The sequence below is a fragment of the Neltuma alba genome, unplaced genomic scaffold, assembly GCF_004799145.2.
Source record: "Neltuma alba isolate B1F8T4 unplaced genomic scaffold, ASM479914v2 tig00002146_pilon, whole genome shotgun sequence".
In the NCBI taxonomy this organism is placed as follows: domain Eukaryota; kingdom Viridiplantae; phylum Streptophyta; class Magnoliopsida; order Fabales; family Fabaceae; genus Neltuma; species Neltuma alba.
The window spans coordinates 40612-54846 of NW_021632754.1; positions in this window are offsets into that span (position 1 = coordinate 40612).

A 14235-nucleotide genomic window follows, 5' to 3' on the forward strand; every position below is an offset into this window, starting at 1 on the left:
TATCATTATGTTATAAAGATGTTAAGTTGTAAGCATATTATGAATGTCAAGCTTGCCATATATGTTTGGATAGTTATTGTTTGCTATTGATATTCTTCCAAATCTCACGCTCCCTTAACTAATCATAATAGGTTCTATGAGCAAGGAAGAGGGATACAAGATGTGGAATTGAAGAACGAAAAGAAGAGATTGAGAAATATATCATGGTATGTTATGAATTCCATGATGTTGATGTAGGATATGAATATGCCATCAATGTTATGTAATGATGAATGATGAGAATGACATGTATAATTGAGATAATGATGTATGGAAATAATCAATGGTATATTGAAATAATAGCTTGCAAGATAAAGGAAGTTTATAGCACGATAATGCCAATAAGGGGATAAACTATTCGATAATGAGCAATTAAATTAAGATAGTATAACATCCTAAAATTTTGAGCTCTGAAGTACAGAAAGTAGTCTAAGACAAAAAGGCTACTAGATCCTTTCTAGCAAGAGTCCCTGAAGTTCCTTAGAAGACAGAGGGAGGACTAAATCACAAAGCAAAAATTTTCTGGGATTGAGAAAAGAGGAGGATAGAGATTCCAGTGATGTCTCAAGGGCTCAAATATAAGGAATTGAGGTTATGTTAAAATCTTAGTAAGAGGATTTTGGAAGTTTTAGGCTAGAAAGGGCAGTGATGGGAAGTAGGTCTGAATACTTTAGAAATATTCTAAGAAAAAGGAATGAGGTACAAAGGCTTGTATAAGGCTAAAAATAACAAAAATTCCCTTGAAGGAATTTGTGAAATTCCCAAGGTTTTGGCTAATTATGTGTTGTAGCTGAAAACAAATTTAAAATATGAGAAGGCCTCAGATAATTGGAGAAAAATGGGAAATAACACTTGAGGAATTATTATAGGTTTTAAAAATAATTCCGTCACCAAAAAGGGAAGAGGTTGACTTTAATAGAATTTAAAGTATATTTATACACTATTTGGGGAAACTCAAAATAAACTATCTAGAGATTGACTTTTGACCTAAAAAACATTAGAGAAATTTCCCATGATGAATAAATAGTATTGGTACCTAGAGATAGATTCTCGGAGTTGTGAATTGATAGAAAGAATTCAGTCAAGTTTACTTTGAAATAAATATTATTAAATGATTTTAATGAAAGATAGAGGGAAAGGCATTTCTCCCTCTATGAGAAGTATATATAATACCATGCAGACTTATTTGAGATGAAAAAATGGTGCCAGAACATGTCCTAGTTGTCCTAGGTAAGTCAGGACACGAAAAAGTACCTGATACGGTGTAGAATGGCAAGCAAGGTAGAGGAACACCCAGAGGATACATTTTGCACTAATTTTTTATTAATTTCCTCCCTGTTTTAATGCTAAAATAATGAAGGGATGGGCAAGGGATTATGTGTACGGTTAGATGGGAAGAGAAGGAATTATGTGTACAATTGGATGGAAGATGAGATAAAAGGAGAGACAAATGGCATACTTGAAGTAAGCATGATAATGTCAGGCTAGATGATGCCATGAGACACTTGTCAATCTTGATTGCACTTGGCAAGCATAAGAAAAGATTAAATGAATGGCCAAGATCAAGCCACATGCATATAAAATCAAGGGCTAGGATTTAAGCAAAATCTCTATTAATGCCCCCTCCTATTTGCGTAACCTTTCAGCCAAGCTAAGAGAAAAGAGGAGGAGATACAAAAACTAAAGAGGAATAGGGAGAGGAGAGAGAACAAAGGAAACCAAGCAAGATCAAGCTCCAAAACAAGGCATGTTCATGGTTTTTGATGTAGTTTCTATTACCCTTATTGTTGTTGACCTTGGTTATGGGCTTTATTGCATTTTGGAAGCTTGAAACCCTAAGAGAACATGCTACATGAAATTCATAGGTCTAAGGAAAGATGAAATCAATGTTAGAATAATGTTTAAAGGCTTGAATAGAGCAAGAATCAAGTGGTTATTGCATGATTTATGAAAGATTTCATGGTTGTATGCCTAAGGATATATTTTGGCCAAAGCTATTTCTTAGTGCTAGGATTGAACTATGATAATTTTGATACTTTTAATGTGTTTAAAATGAAAAATTGTGTAAGGTACAAGTGAGGAGACAAGTTTAGAAGCATTGGAATTAAAAATAGAATTTTGAATCCTAAGACCCTATTTTTGGCCACATCAGTTTGATTAGGAAGGAGTTTGATTTTAATAATTTTGATCTTAGAAATGAATTCTACATGAAAAATTGTGTGAGAATAGCATGTGGAATTAATTTTAGAAAAGTTAGAAATCAAGCTCAAAAGTTAGAAGTAAATATAGTTCAAAGAGAACAAAATGTTGATGTTGTTGGTTACCATGGCTCTAATAAATATATAAATACTCCCTCCCCTCCTATTTGCGTAACCTTTTAGCCAAGCTAAGAGAAAAGGGGAGGAGATACCAAAACCAAAGAGGAATAGGGAGAGGAGAGAAAACAAAGGAAACCAAGCAAAATCAAGCTCCTAAACAAGCTATGTTCATGGTTTTTGATGTAGTTTCCACTACCCTTATTGTTGTTGAGCTTGGTTATGGGCTTTGTTCAATTTTGGAAGCTTGAAACCCTAAGGGAACATGCTGCATGAAATTGATAGGTCTAAAGAAAGATGAAATCGATGTTAGAATAATATGTAAAGGCTTGAATAAAACAAGAATCAACTAGTTATTGCATGATTTATGAAAGATTTCATGGTTGTATGTGAAACGTCCTACCTTTAACCCCTCAGAGTATGCATTCATAAGCATTATGGTTCAAAGGGGGGCATGACACAAGCCCGTGGATTTAAAATTCAACATAATTACTCGGGTTGCTATTCATTGTTTAATTTCCAGATTACATGTCCAACTTCAAAAATTCATAACTAATTCCATAAAAATTGTATTGGGGTGTTCTAAAATTCTACAGAAAGCTATTTCAATTCTATTTTAGGAAACAAATATCCAATTAAACTTATCTTTGCCCAATTCATACAGTTTAGTTAATAAATATTACTGTTCATTTTGTAAAATCTGGAACTTCTAGATTCTATGCCTCAACTTTAGAAATTTGTATCTCCTTGTGTATACATCCAATTAAGGTAATCTATCTCACATTCTAAAGCTTGGGATGTGTACTATGAGTCTACCAAAATTTGTGACTTAACTTATTCATTTGATAGGTTAAACAGGAGCTATAAACTCACTGCTCTAGGACCTACGTTTTATCCCTTAACATCTCTTTACTTTAATTCTTTTTATTTCTTTGGCATACATAACATGGGCTTACTCTTTCTCATTTATGCTCATACATTTCTATACATGCCATAAGCATTATAATTCAATACATGGCATTATAGGCATCCATAACAGAAATTACATAATAGGAGAATTACACATTGAATAATAATATCATTCATTGACATCAATAATTCTCCACTTTCTTCTCCTTGCTTCTCATGCCATTATTACCCATTGATGATTGACCTAAATGGTTGGTTAGGGAGGGGTGAGATTTGGGGGAATCTCAGTAGCAAACAATACCATATTAATCATGCTAGATGGATGCTAATGCACTACACGTAACTTGTTTATTCTCTTGTTAATTAGTGACATATTAGCATGCTCAAAGCTAACTTCTTGATGCATGGCCATGGAGACATAATCTACTCATCATGAATAGCAACTACAGTAGCTAAAACATATCACAATAACATTCAATAACATATACACGGCAACACACAAGCATACAACATCAAGCAATGATAATAGGTAAGTTCACTGCCTTGCACCTCAAACTTTCCTCTTACTTTTCCTTTGACTCCCTTGGCTTTCCAACCATGTGGGTATTTGGTCAACATCCCCAAACATCCTCTTGGATGGTCCTAAACATAGTCATAATGATCATATAATCTATTAGGACCACTAGATTACATAATGTTCAAGACTACCTCTCTTGAACCTCAACCCTTTCTCTTGGTTTTAGGATTTTCTTTCTAGCTTTTCTAACATAAATATCATCATTTCCCATCCTTAAGATCCATTTCTTGTCAATTAGGACCACTTTAGATGGCCTTAGATTCAAGAAGATCAAATCTGAAAATTTTGCTTCGCGGGTACTATTCATGCAGAAATTCCAGAATTTTTGCTCAACTTTGAAAATTCATAATTAATTCTAGAAACATCAAAATTGAGTGGTTCCAAGTCTCAATGAAAGCTCCTTAAGTTAAATTTAGAAGAAAAATAGTTTCAGGAACCAATTATATTCTGAACAGTACCATAATTGTACGGAATTTGACACTCTTCCAAAGGTTAAACACTGTTTCCAGATTTCAAACCCTAACTTTGAAGAATCACCATAAATCGTACACATATCCAAACGAAGTGTTCTATCCATGGATTTAAAGCTTACAGAGTGTACTTTAATTTTACCAAATTTTAGAATCAGATACAAAGAGTAACTTATTCGAAATAGGCATCAAACCAGATGCTATAACCATCACATACCTTGATCTTGAAGGTTGAACTTAGGTGGACTTTCTCTCACTAGAAATAGCTCTTTCTCTCTCTAAATGCAACAGTGGCAGAGTTTCCCCTATGGTTCCTTGCTTGGCCAAAATGTGAGGGGTGAGAGTGCCTATTTATAGCCAAAAATTTGGCTTGAATGGACTAAAATGCCCTTGGTGGCTAATAGAAAGGGTAAGGACAATTTTGGAACTTCAAGTTGACTTTTACATCATCATTGCATCATCTTCTTGCGTCATCCTTACCTCATCCTTCTAGAAGATGCCAAGTGTCACAAATGTGGTGGAGGAGAAGGGAGATTAGATCCTAGCCATTGAATCAAACTTGTTCCCTAAGTTTCCTCCTAATTTAATTGGCCTACGTTTCTCTGGCTTTCTTGACGGTCTTCTGAAGCTCAGAAAATTCTTCTGTTTGCTCCATAAATTCTCTTTAATTCTAGAGAGTATCTATGAATTTTCTTAGGCCATAACACTTTCTTTAAGCCTTGCATAAAAATTCATTTACTAAAATGTCCTTTTATTAGCATAATCGGCTTTTAATTTATTAAAGCCATTCCACTGGCTTTTTGGTTACGGGACTAATTTTATAAATTAGTACAACCTTTCAACCATTTAGCCTCATTTTTACATACATTTTTGAGGTCTCTTGCTATTTCAAATAATTACCTCAAACCATATACTTTTTACCGGCCATAACCTCATAAATTTTATTTAAGCTACCTCAGGAGTATTTTCATCTTTTCTCTTCACAGAAGAGCCTTAGAATATTATTTCCCATTTTCTAGGATTTTCTTGGAATTCTCTGTATACTCTTCCATTTTTATCGCTGTTGGTCATAACTTTCTAAATTTACGGTTTAGTCATTGCTTGGACTTAACTTCATACAATCATCTCTTTGAGGTTTCTAACTTAACCCTTGGCCTGTTTCTACTCTCTTTTCTCTTTCTGGGCCCTTAAGACTTTACTGAAGCCTCTAACTTTGATTACACTTTAGCCCCTTAAAACTTTGACTTTGCAGTTTAGTCCCTAAAATTGCTTTAACTTCCTTTCTCGTCTTTGGGACCTCTACTAATACGGGTTTGGTAGCTTATCCAATTCAGGCTATTTCTGGTACTTTTAGGCCTAAAAGTTTGGATGTTACAGTATGCCTAAGGATATACTTTGGCCAAAGCTATTTCTTAGGGCTAGGATTGAACTTTGATAATTTTGATGCTTTTAATGTGTTTAAAATGAACAATTGTGTAAGGTACAAATGAGGAAACAAGTTTAGAAGTATTGGAATTAAAAAATAGAATTTTGAGTCCTAAGACCCTATTTTTGGCCACATCAGTTTGATTAGGAAGGAGTTTGATTTTGATAATTTTGAGCTTAGAAATGAATTCTACATGAAAAATTGTATGAGAATAGCATGTGGAATTAATTTTAGAAAAGTTGGATATCAAGCTCAAAAGTTAGAAGTTAATATAGTTTAAAGAGAACAAAATTTTGATGTTGTTGGTTACCATGGCTCTAATAAATATATAAATACCCCCTCCCATCCTATTTGCATAACCTTTTAGCCAAGCTAAGAGAAAAGGGGAGGAGATACCAAAACCAAAGAGGAATAGGGAGAAGAGAGAGAACAAAGGAAACCAAGCAAGATCAAGCTCCTAAACAAGCTATGTTCATGGTTTTTGATGTAGTTTCCACTACCCTTATTGTTGTTGAGCTTGGTTATGGGCTTTGTTCGATTTTGGAAGCTTAAAACCCTAAGGGAACATGCTGCACGAAATTGATAGGTCTAAGGAAAGATGAAATCGATGTTAGAATAATGTTTAAAGACTTGAATAGAATAAGAATCAAGTGGTTATTGCATGACTTATGAAAGATTTCATGGTTGTATGCCTAAGGATATATTTTGGCCAAAGCTATTTCTTAGGGCTAGGATTGGAATTTTATAATTTTGATGATTTTAATGTGTTTAAAATGAAAAATTGTGTAAGGTACAAGTGAGGAAACAAGTTTGGAAGCATTAGAATTAAAAATAGAATTTTGAGTCCTAATACCCTATTTTTGGCCACATCAGTTTGATTAGGAAGGAGTTTGATTTTGATAACTTTGAGCTTAGAAATGAATTCTATGTGAAAAATTGTGTGAGAATAGCATGTGGAATTAATTTTAGAAAAGTTCAAAAGTTAGAAGTTAATATAGTTCAAAGAGAACAAAATGTTGATGTTATTGGTTACCATGACTCTAATAAATAAATGAAAATAATGTGGTGATTCATTTAGGGCCATGAGACATCATGAAAAAGGAATGACAAAGGTTGAGCAAGCAACCTTAATGGTTAGAAGCAAAGCAAGCAAAGAAAGCTAGAGAAAGGCTCAAAGACACAAGGTAGTGAACTTACCCTATTTGTGTGCTTGAGATAGATGCTTGTGTTTTGATATTGCTTGATGATGCTTTGATATATGCATGATGAAATGTTGCTCTATTTCTTGTATATGGCCATGTGTGAATGAAATGTTGAGCATGAAAGCATATCATTTTACAGCATGAAAACACATCATTTTAACGCCAAGCATGTAATACACCAAGCAATTGTCTTGCATGCTTAATGGATGTAGTTTGCTATAGAGATTTCCCCTAAAATGTCACCTATTTCATATTTAAATACACCATCTAGGGGCTGCAATATCAAGAGGCAAGGTAAAGGAATGGAGATGCAGAGGAGAAGCTTATGTATATGTGCTTTGAGTTTTATAGCTTGTAATTATTGTAAATGGATGTAGTGTTAAATGATAATGATGGCATGTATGATTGGATGAGATAATGTATAGGAATGATTAGTGCATTGATTGAATGATATTATGCATGGAAAGAATTAAGTATGAATTATTAATTCAAGTTAGGGGGATAAGTTACCCTTAATTAAGCCACGAAATGGTGACAAAGTGAAAAAGAGGTAAATGAACGAATTTGTCCATGAAAGTTGGTATGCTTAAAGTACACATCCTGAGCTTTTGAATAAGTCATAGATCATTGACAGTGAGTGTGTATGCTAAGAGTTATGATTGTTCAAATTTGGGGCAGAAAAACTAGAAAATACTATTTTGACTGAATGAATAATAAACTTCCATGAATTAACTATGGGAATTGGCAATTTTTAAGTCTAGACTTATTTTTTTCCCCTATAGAGAATGGCAAGAGCTTCAAATAAAATTTTGAACTATCTCAATACAACATTTGTATAATTAGTTATGAATTTTTAAAGTTAGACCGAAAATCTAGAATTAACTAGTGAATAGTAACTCGAGAAATTAAATGCAAGTTTTCAATTTGCAAGCTTGTTTCGTGAATCGCTTAAACCGTAATGCTTCTGAACATGCACAAAAGGGAGTTTAAGGTAGGATGTTTTAGATAGAGCAAAAGTATAGTAAATAAATGAATATAACCATAAAATTTAGTGAGTGGTTAATACACATCCTAAGATTTCAATCAAATGGTAGATCATCTAAAATGAATATGTGTACTAAGAGATATGATTGCTCAAAATTAAGATAGAGAATCTGAATATGTACTATTTGACCAAATGAACAGTCAACTTTGGCAAATTAACTATATGAACTGAGAAGGTCTAAGTCCATATTTATATTTTTTTTTCTTGTACTGAATTGAAAGAGCTTTAGATAGTGTCTTAAATAACCTCAATGCAATTTTTTTTTATGAGTTATAAATTTTCAAATTTGGATCAAAAATCTGGAATCTACAATTGAATAGCAACCTAAGAGTCAATTTTCAAATTTTCAATCTAGGGCTTATTTTGTGATCCATTTTAACTTTAACGCTTCTAAATGGGTAGTAAAAGGGACAAATAGAAGGATGTTTCAAGAGCTCATATTTGTAAGCTAATGTTTCCTTCCCTTTAGGAAACCACCTACTTACTAATAATAAAATTTATTCACTTGCACGATTTCTTGCCTATGAAAGACTTAAAAAGTAAAAGTAAAATATTAAAATAACAACCAGCTACTTGCCTAGGTTTCCTTTTCAGGAGGGAAATATCTAGGATAATAAAACTAGAAATGTAAAATGTAAGAAATAATCTACTACGAGCAAGGTATGACAAAATAAGACAGAACTCATCAAAATATCACCTCTTGTATTCCATCAGTTCTTCAAGTCTCTATCCCTCTAGGTTTACTATCTCATAGATCTTTCTTTTATCTATTTAGGAACATGAGCTAGCTTACAACTACTATATGTTCTCTTTTCTCATAGCATTCCTCAACTTTAATCATAATCCCAGACATCTAGCTCATTATCAATTGAACTTAAAGTTATAAGGAATATCAATAAGCATCGTCAAACTTAACAAAATCAACTTCATCTAAAGTACATACCTCAAGCATACCTCAAACTTACCTTGAATATATCTCAAAAATACCTCAGATCAATATTTTATTTAAATCACATTTATGTAAACCTTGTCTCATTAAATTCGAGCTTTGCATGAAGTTATGATTAATAAGTGCAATCTAAATTTTGGTTCATTGAGGATGACTTGACCTTCACATCTTTTTTTTTTTTTGGAGTGAACTTGAACTTCACATCCTAATACTCCTTACTGCTCATGTTCTTCTATAAGAATTGTAAACAAGCCTACCATGTATCAGTTTAACCGTTTAAAATAGTAGGCTTATAATACAATCATGAGCAGAGTGTCTTATCTAAAGCTGGAACTTTTACCTCTAATACCAAAAAATAAGACACCCTACTTATAAATACTAACAAGGTTATTCTAAACTACGAACCATTAAATGTCAGGTTTCATCCTAAGATTTTTTTAAAACGTTTCTAAAAGACAAGATTCGATCCTATTTAATGAATAAGATTTTTTGAAAATTTTCAAACTTAGTTTCAATGAATCCTGTCTAGTGGTTTTGCTCTATAATAAACCTTGATTAAAATCTTAAAGTATAATATAAAATTCAAGTTCAAATTTAAGAAAATTGGAACCAATAATCTCTACAAATAACTATTTTGTAACTGTATCAAACCAATTATAACTTGCAGGGTTTAACATTCATTACCCTGAATCCTAGCCCAAACCACTAAGCACACATAAATATATAGTAAGTTAAACATAATAATAATCTAAGACTTATATGTATGCCATATCTATTTATGGTACCTGTCTATCTCCAGTTGTTAACTTCCTTCTCCTTACAAAGGGAATACATATATAGAGACATACACGTGCAAGTGAATACAACTTGCTAAAAAAGTAATATTTATGTTTGTAATCATATATACATATATATAGATATATAATAAAGAACAATACAAAACATAGGCAAGAATTCCTACTTCTTCTACCTTCATCCTTCGTTAATCTCTATGCTCTTGCTCTTAAGTATATAATATAGAAGAAAGTGACTTGAGATGATAGATAATTCCTGTAGTATCAATTCCATCATATAGTTATACAAAATCACAACTAAGCATGCAAAACAAGTCATGGAGAAATAAAACCTTGTAAGCTATGCTATAAAGCAAATTATGCATAAAAATCGCAAAGACAAGCTGAAACAAATGTTGCATAAATAAATGGTAGAGATTGTCCTATGTTTATAACCTACCCATATGGTCATGGCTAAATATCCATGTAAGGGAAAGAATACATGTTCTCATGCTTAACTATAGCATTATGACACAAAGAAACAAGTAGTAATCAATACATAATCATAAGATAGGAAAGAGGGACTACCTAGTATGCTTTCTTCCAAAACAAACCTTAATGTGCTCTTGTTTTTTCTGGTGTTTCCTTGGCAAAGCAAATGTTAGAATCTATCATTTATATATACACATAAGGGGAGATTAACACTTAATCCAGTGTATAGTTTATAAGTTAAATAACTTACCTTAATCCTAATTCTGTTTGAACTCTACCCTTACTTGATAGTTAGTCATTTTGGGCAAAAACATTGTGTTTGCATATTACTTTTATAAACATTCAAATGTGCTCTCTTAACTACTTCTAGAGCTTGAATTTCATAAACACTTGGCCTACCCTATGTATGATTTAGAGATTTAAGATGCTTGTTCTATATATATCGTAATATTTCAAACAGTAATATCTCTTTAAATTTTCACTCCTTATGATTCCATTTTTGATAAACAAGTCCTGATATATCCCTTATATAACAACTACAAATTTCCTTACCATTTCACTTAAACCTTTTCCTCCTTTCTCCTCTGTGAGACCATTTAGTGCCAAGTATTAAAACCCTTTATCAAATCTCACTTAGATAGCATTTATTCACTTCAAATCCTCTTAACCATGGGGTGTCAAAATGCTTCCAATAACTAAGAATCAATAGCTATTTTAATCTTGGATGGTAGTTTCCAGACCGTTGTTTTGATGTCCCTCAGCAAATCTAACAATATGAAATAATGTTTGATATTAAAAGCCATTAAATAGCAACTTTGTATCAATTCCTAGCTCTTCAAATTCCAACTCAAGAACATAGCTTTAAACCTTTATTTTAAAGTCTGGAAACTTAATTTAATATCTTATAATATCTATTTAACATCTAAAAATACCAAACAATAATTTCCAACTAATTCCCATGTTCAAACCCCCAATTTCAGCGACTTTGGATCTTTGAACATTCTTTGGCTATTTCAAATTCTTAACCCACCTTTTAGAAACCTTAAACAATAAATTTCAAGTCAATTTCAGCTACTCTTCATTATCTGAAAAATTTTTCAGATTTAAGAACAATACTTAAATTAAACTCCGTTTAAATTCCAGCTTCAAACTATTAATTTAGACTTCCATTTAATAACTTAGAGCATGATTTAATAACAATCAATTTTCACTTCTCTATATAAAATCATTAACTTTTGATTAATACAGCTGCTTTAGACTTCCAACAACTCCAAATCAACAATCCCTTTAATCTTGTAGACATTTATCTAAGAGATATCCTTATGAAGGCCAATCAAAACCCCCTTCAACTAAGAAATTGAGCTTCAAAATCCTATCCGACAATTTCATATTTAGCTTCAAAAACATCATTCCAAACCTATCTTTTAAACTCATAATCATAAACTACCAACTTACATAGCATCTAAGATCACTCCTTACCTTTAATTCCCAAACTTTAACCCTTAATTTTGCTCATATTGATTACATGTATCTTACATAAACACCATTTAACTTTCATTTAATTCATTTTCTTTTCACTGCAACCGTATATATATGTTTATAAGTCACACTTTAGAATCTTTACCCTTGCTAAAACTATGCTGCCCAAAATAGAGCAACAAAGAAAAACTTACGATATGCCATTCTATAGCCATCCAACACCCTTATGGAGCCTTAACACATAACTTAGGTGTAATTAAATGATTTAGAACACTTGCTCCCCATTTCTTCACCACATAATAGTGGCATTTCCTTCTTTATTTGTTTCAAGAATCTACATTTAATGGTATTCATCATCTTTAATGTATCTTAGGATATTGGAGAGCTAAATCATGCTATTCCATTAACTGATGGATGTTCTAGCTTCTTAAAATTTTTTTGAACAGCATCTCTATTTAATCCAGGAATTTTCTAGCTTCAAATATATGATCCTAATTGTAATATCCAAAATTTTGGCTCACAGGTGCAAAAAATTACCTAATATGTGAAAGTATCCCAGAGGTTCCCTGAAAGGATGAAGGGATTCCCGAGGACTAAATTGCAAAGTGAATGTTTCTTCGGATTAAGAAAAGAGGAAGATAAAGAGTCTAGTGAAGTCTTAGAGGGTTGAATATAAGCACTAGAGGTGATAAAGGCTAGAGGTTATGTTAGAAACCTCAGTGAGAGGATTTCTGAGGCTAAACCCGAGTAGGGTCCTAAACACAAATTTGAAAAGTTTCAGGCCGAAAAAGGCAGTGATGGAAAGTAGGCCTAAATATTTCAAAAAAATTTCAAAAAAATAGAAATGAGGTCTAGAGGCCCCTATAGGGCTAAAAATGATAAAAATACCCCTCGAAGGCATTTGTGGAATTCTTAAGGTTTTGGCTAATTATGTATTAGCTGAAATTGAATTATTTAAAATATGAGGAGGTCTCAGATAATTGAAGAAAAATAGAGAATAATACTTGAGAAATTATCATCGGTTTTAAAAATAATTTCATGCCCAGAAAGCAAAGATGTTGGCTTTAATGGAATTCAAAGCCTATTTATACACTATTTGGGAAAAGTTAAAATGAACTGTTTATGGGTTAACTTTTGATTTGAGAAAAATTAGAGAAATTTCTCGTGATAAAAAGGTAGTGATAGTACCCAGAGACAGATTCTCAGAGTTATGAACTGAATGAAAGAATTCGATAAAGTTTACTTCGAAATAAATATTATTAAATGTTTTAATGAAAAGCAAAGGCAAGAATGTTTCTCCCTACATGGCACACATTGATATATAAATATAATAGAAAGAAGCGAGTTAATTAGTATTAGTTACTAAATCCTTAGGCTTATAAATAGGGGGTTTAGGTAAGTTGTAATCAGACTTGCAAATGACTTAAATAGATGGAATGAATTTTCCCTCCTTTCTATCTCTCTCTCATTCTTCTTCCTAGATTTCTTCTTTTTCCTTTCTCTCCTGTAATTTCTCTACATTACCTTAATATTGGTATTTAGAGCTAGTCTTTCCTTAGCTCTTCCACTGTAACACTCTACAAGTTCCCTTTATCACGTTAGCAATTCCACTACCAGGTTCTTTGAATATATTAGGGGAGGATGTGCCAAACCTCCAAGTATTATTGAAGAGGGCATCAATGTAACTTGCGACTTTTGGGGGCTACTATGATGCAGAATCACTTTATCAAACAAGATGGGTGTCTTGCAAATTTCCATATGGAATTCGATCATGTCATAAGTAGTCTTTCATTAGCTGAAGATATATTGGTTTGTATATATATGGCTGGCCTAAAAGAAGAACTTACTGATGTAGTTCGATTGTTTAGACCAAAGACTATGCATGAAGCTTGATCGTTTGCAAGAATGCAAGAGATATGCTTGCAATGGTAAGCTATGAAAGCCAAAACAACCGACGATCAGGGTAAGCTGATGCCATTATTGGTCAAGAACACCATCCAAGAAGAGTGTCATACATCACACAATGCATTACTCTCTTAAGAGTACTGCGGCAATGATTTCTAGATAGGCCAAGAACTGTTAAGATGTGATGATAGCATCAAGATGGATCTTTCATCTGAGGCTGAAAGCAAAGAAGTGAGTACTAGCATCTATAAAGAAGCTTCCTTCGCCTTTGATTCTTCTAAAGTTCATGGTGGCGGATTCATAAAGGCTACCCAATACGATATAGAAGACAGCAAGAAAATGCCAAAAAGACTTAAGACGGTATTGAAGTACAAGAATCCAAAGAGATGATGACAATGCATGATATGCTAACACAAAAGAAGATTAAAGATAAAAATGATGTGAGAGTAATGCATTTAGGCTTCTGCAATTCTGAACAGAGGATTACAAGCCAAGCAGAGCACAATAAGAAAGCATAAGTGGTGTCAAAGGCACTGGTGATGATTCTGCAAGAAGCTTTTTTTGATTTTCACATTCCAGGGATGTGGATAAGTGTGACAATAGCTTCTGGAGATGGTAGGTCCCAGTCCCTTAAAGGTAAATATGACTTTTAAG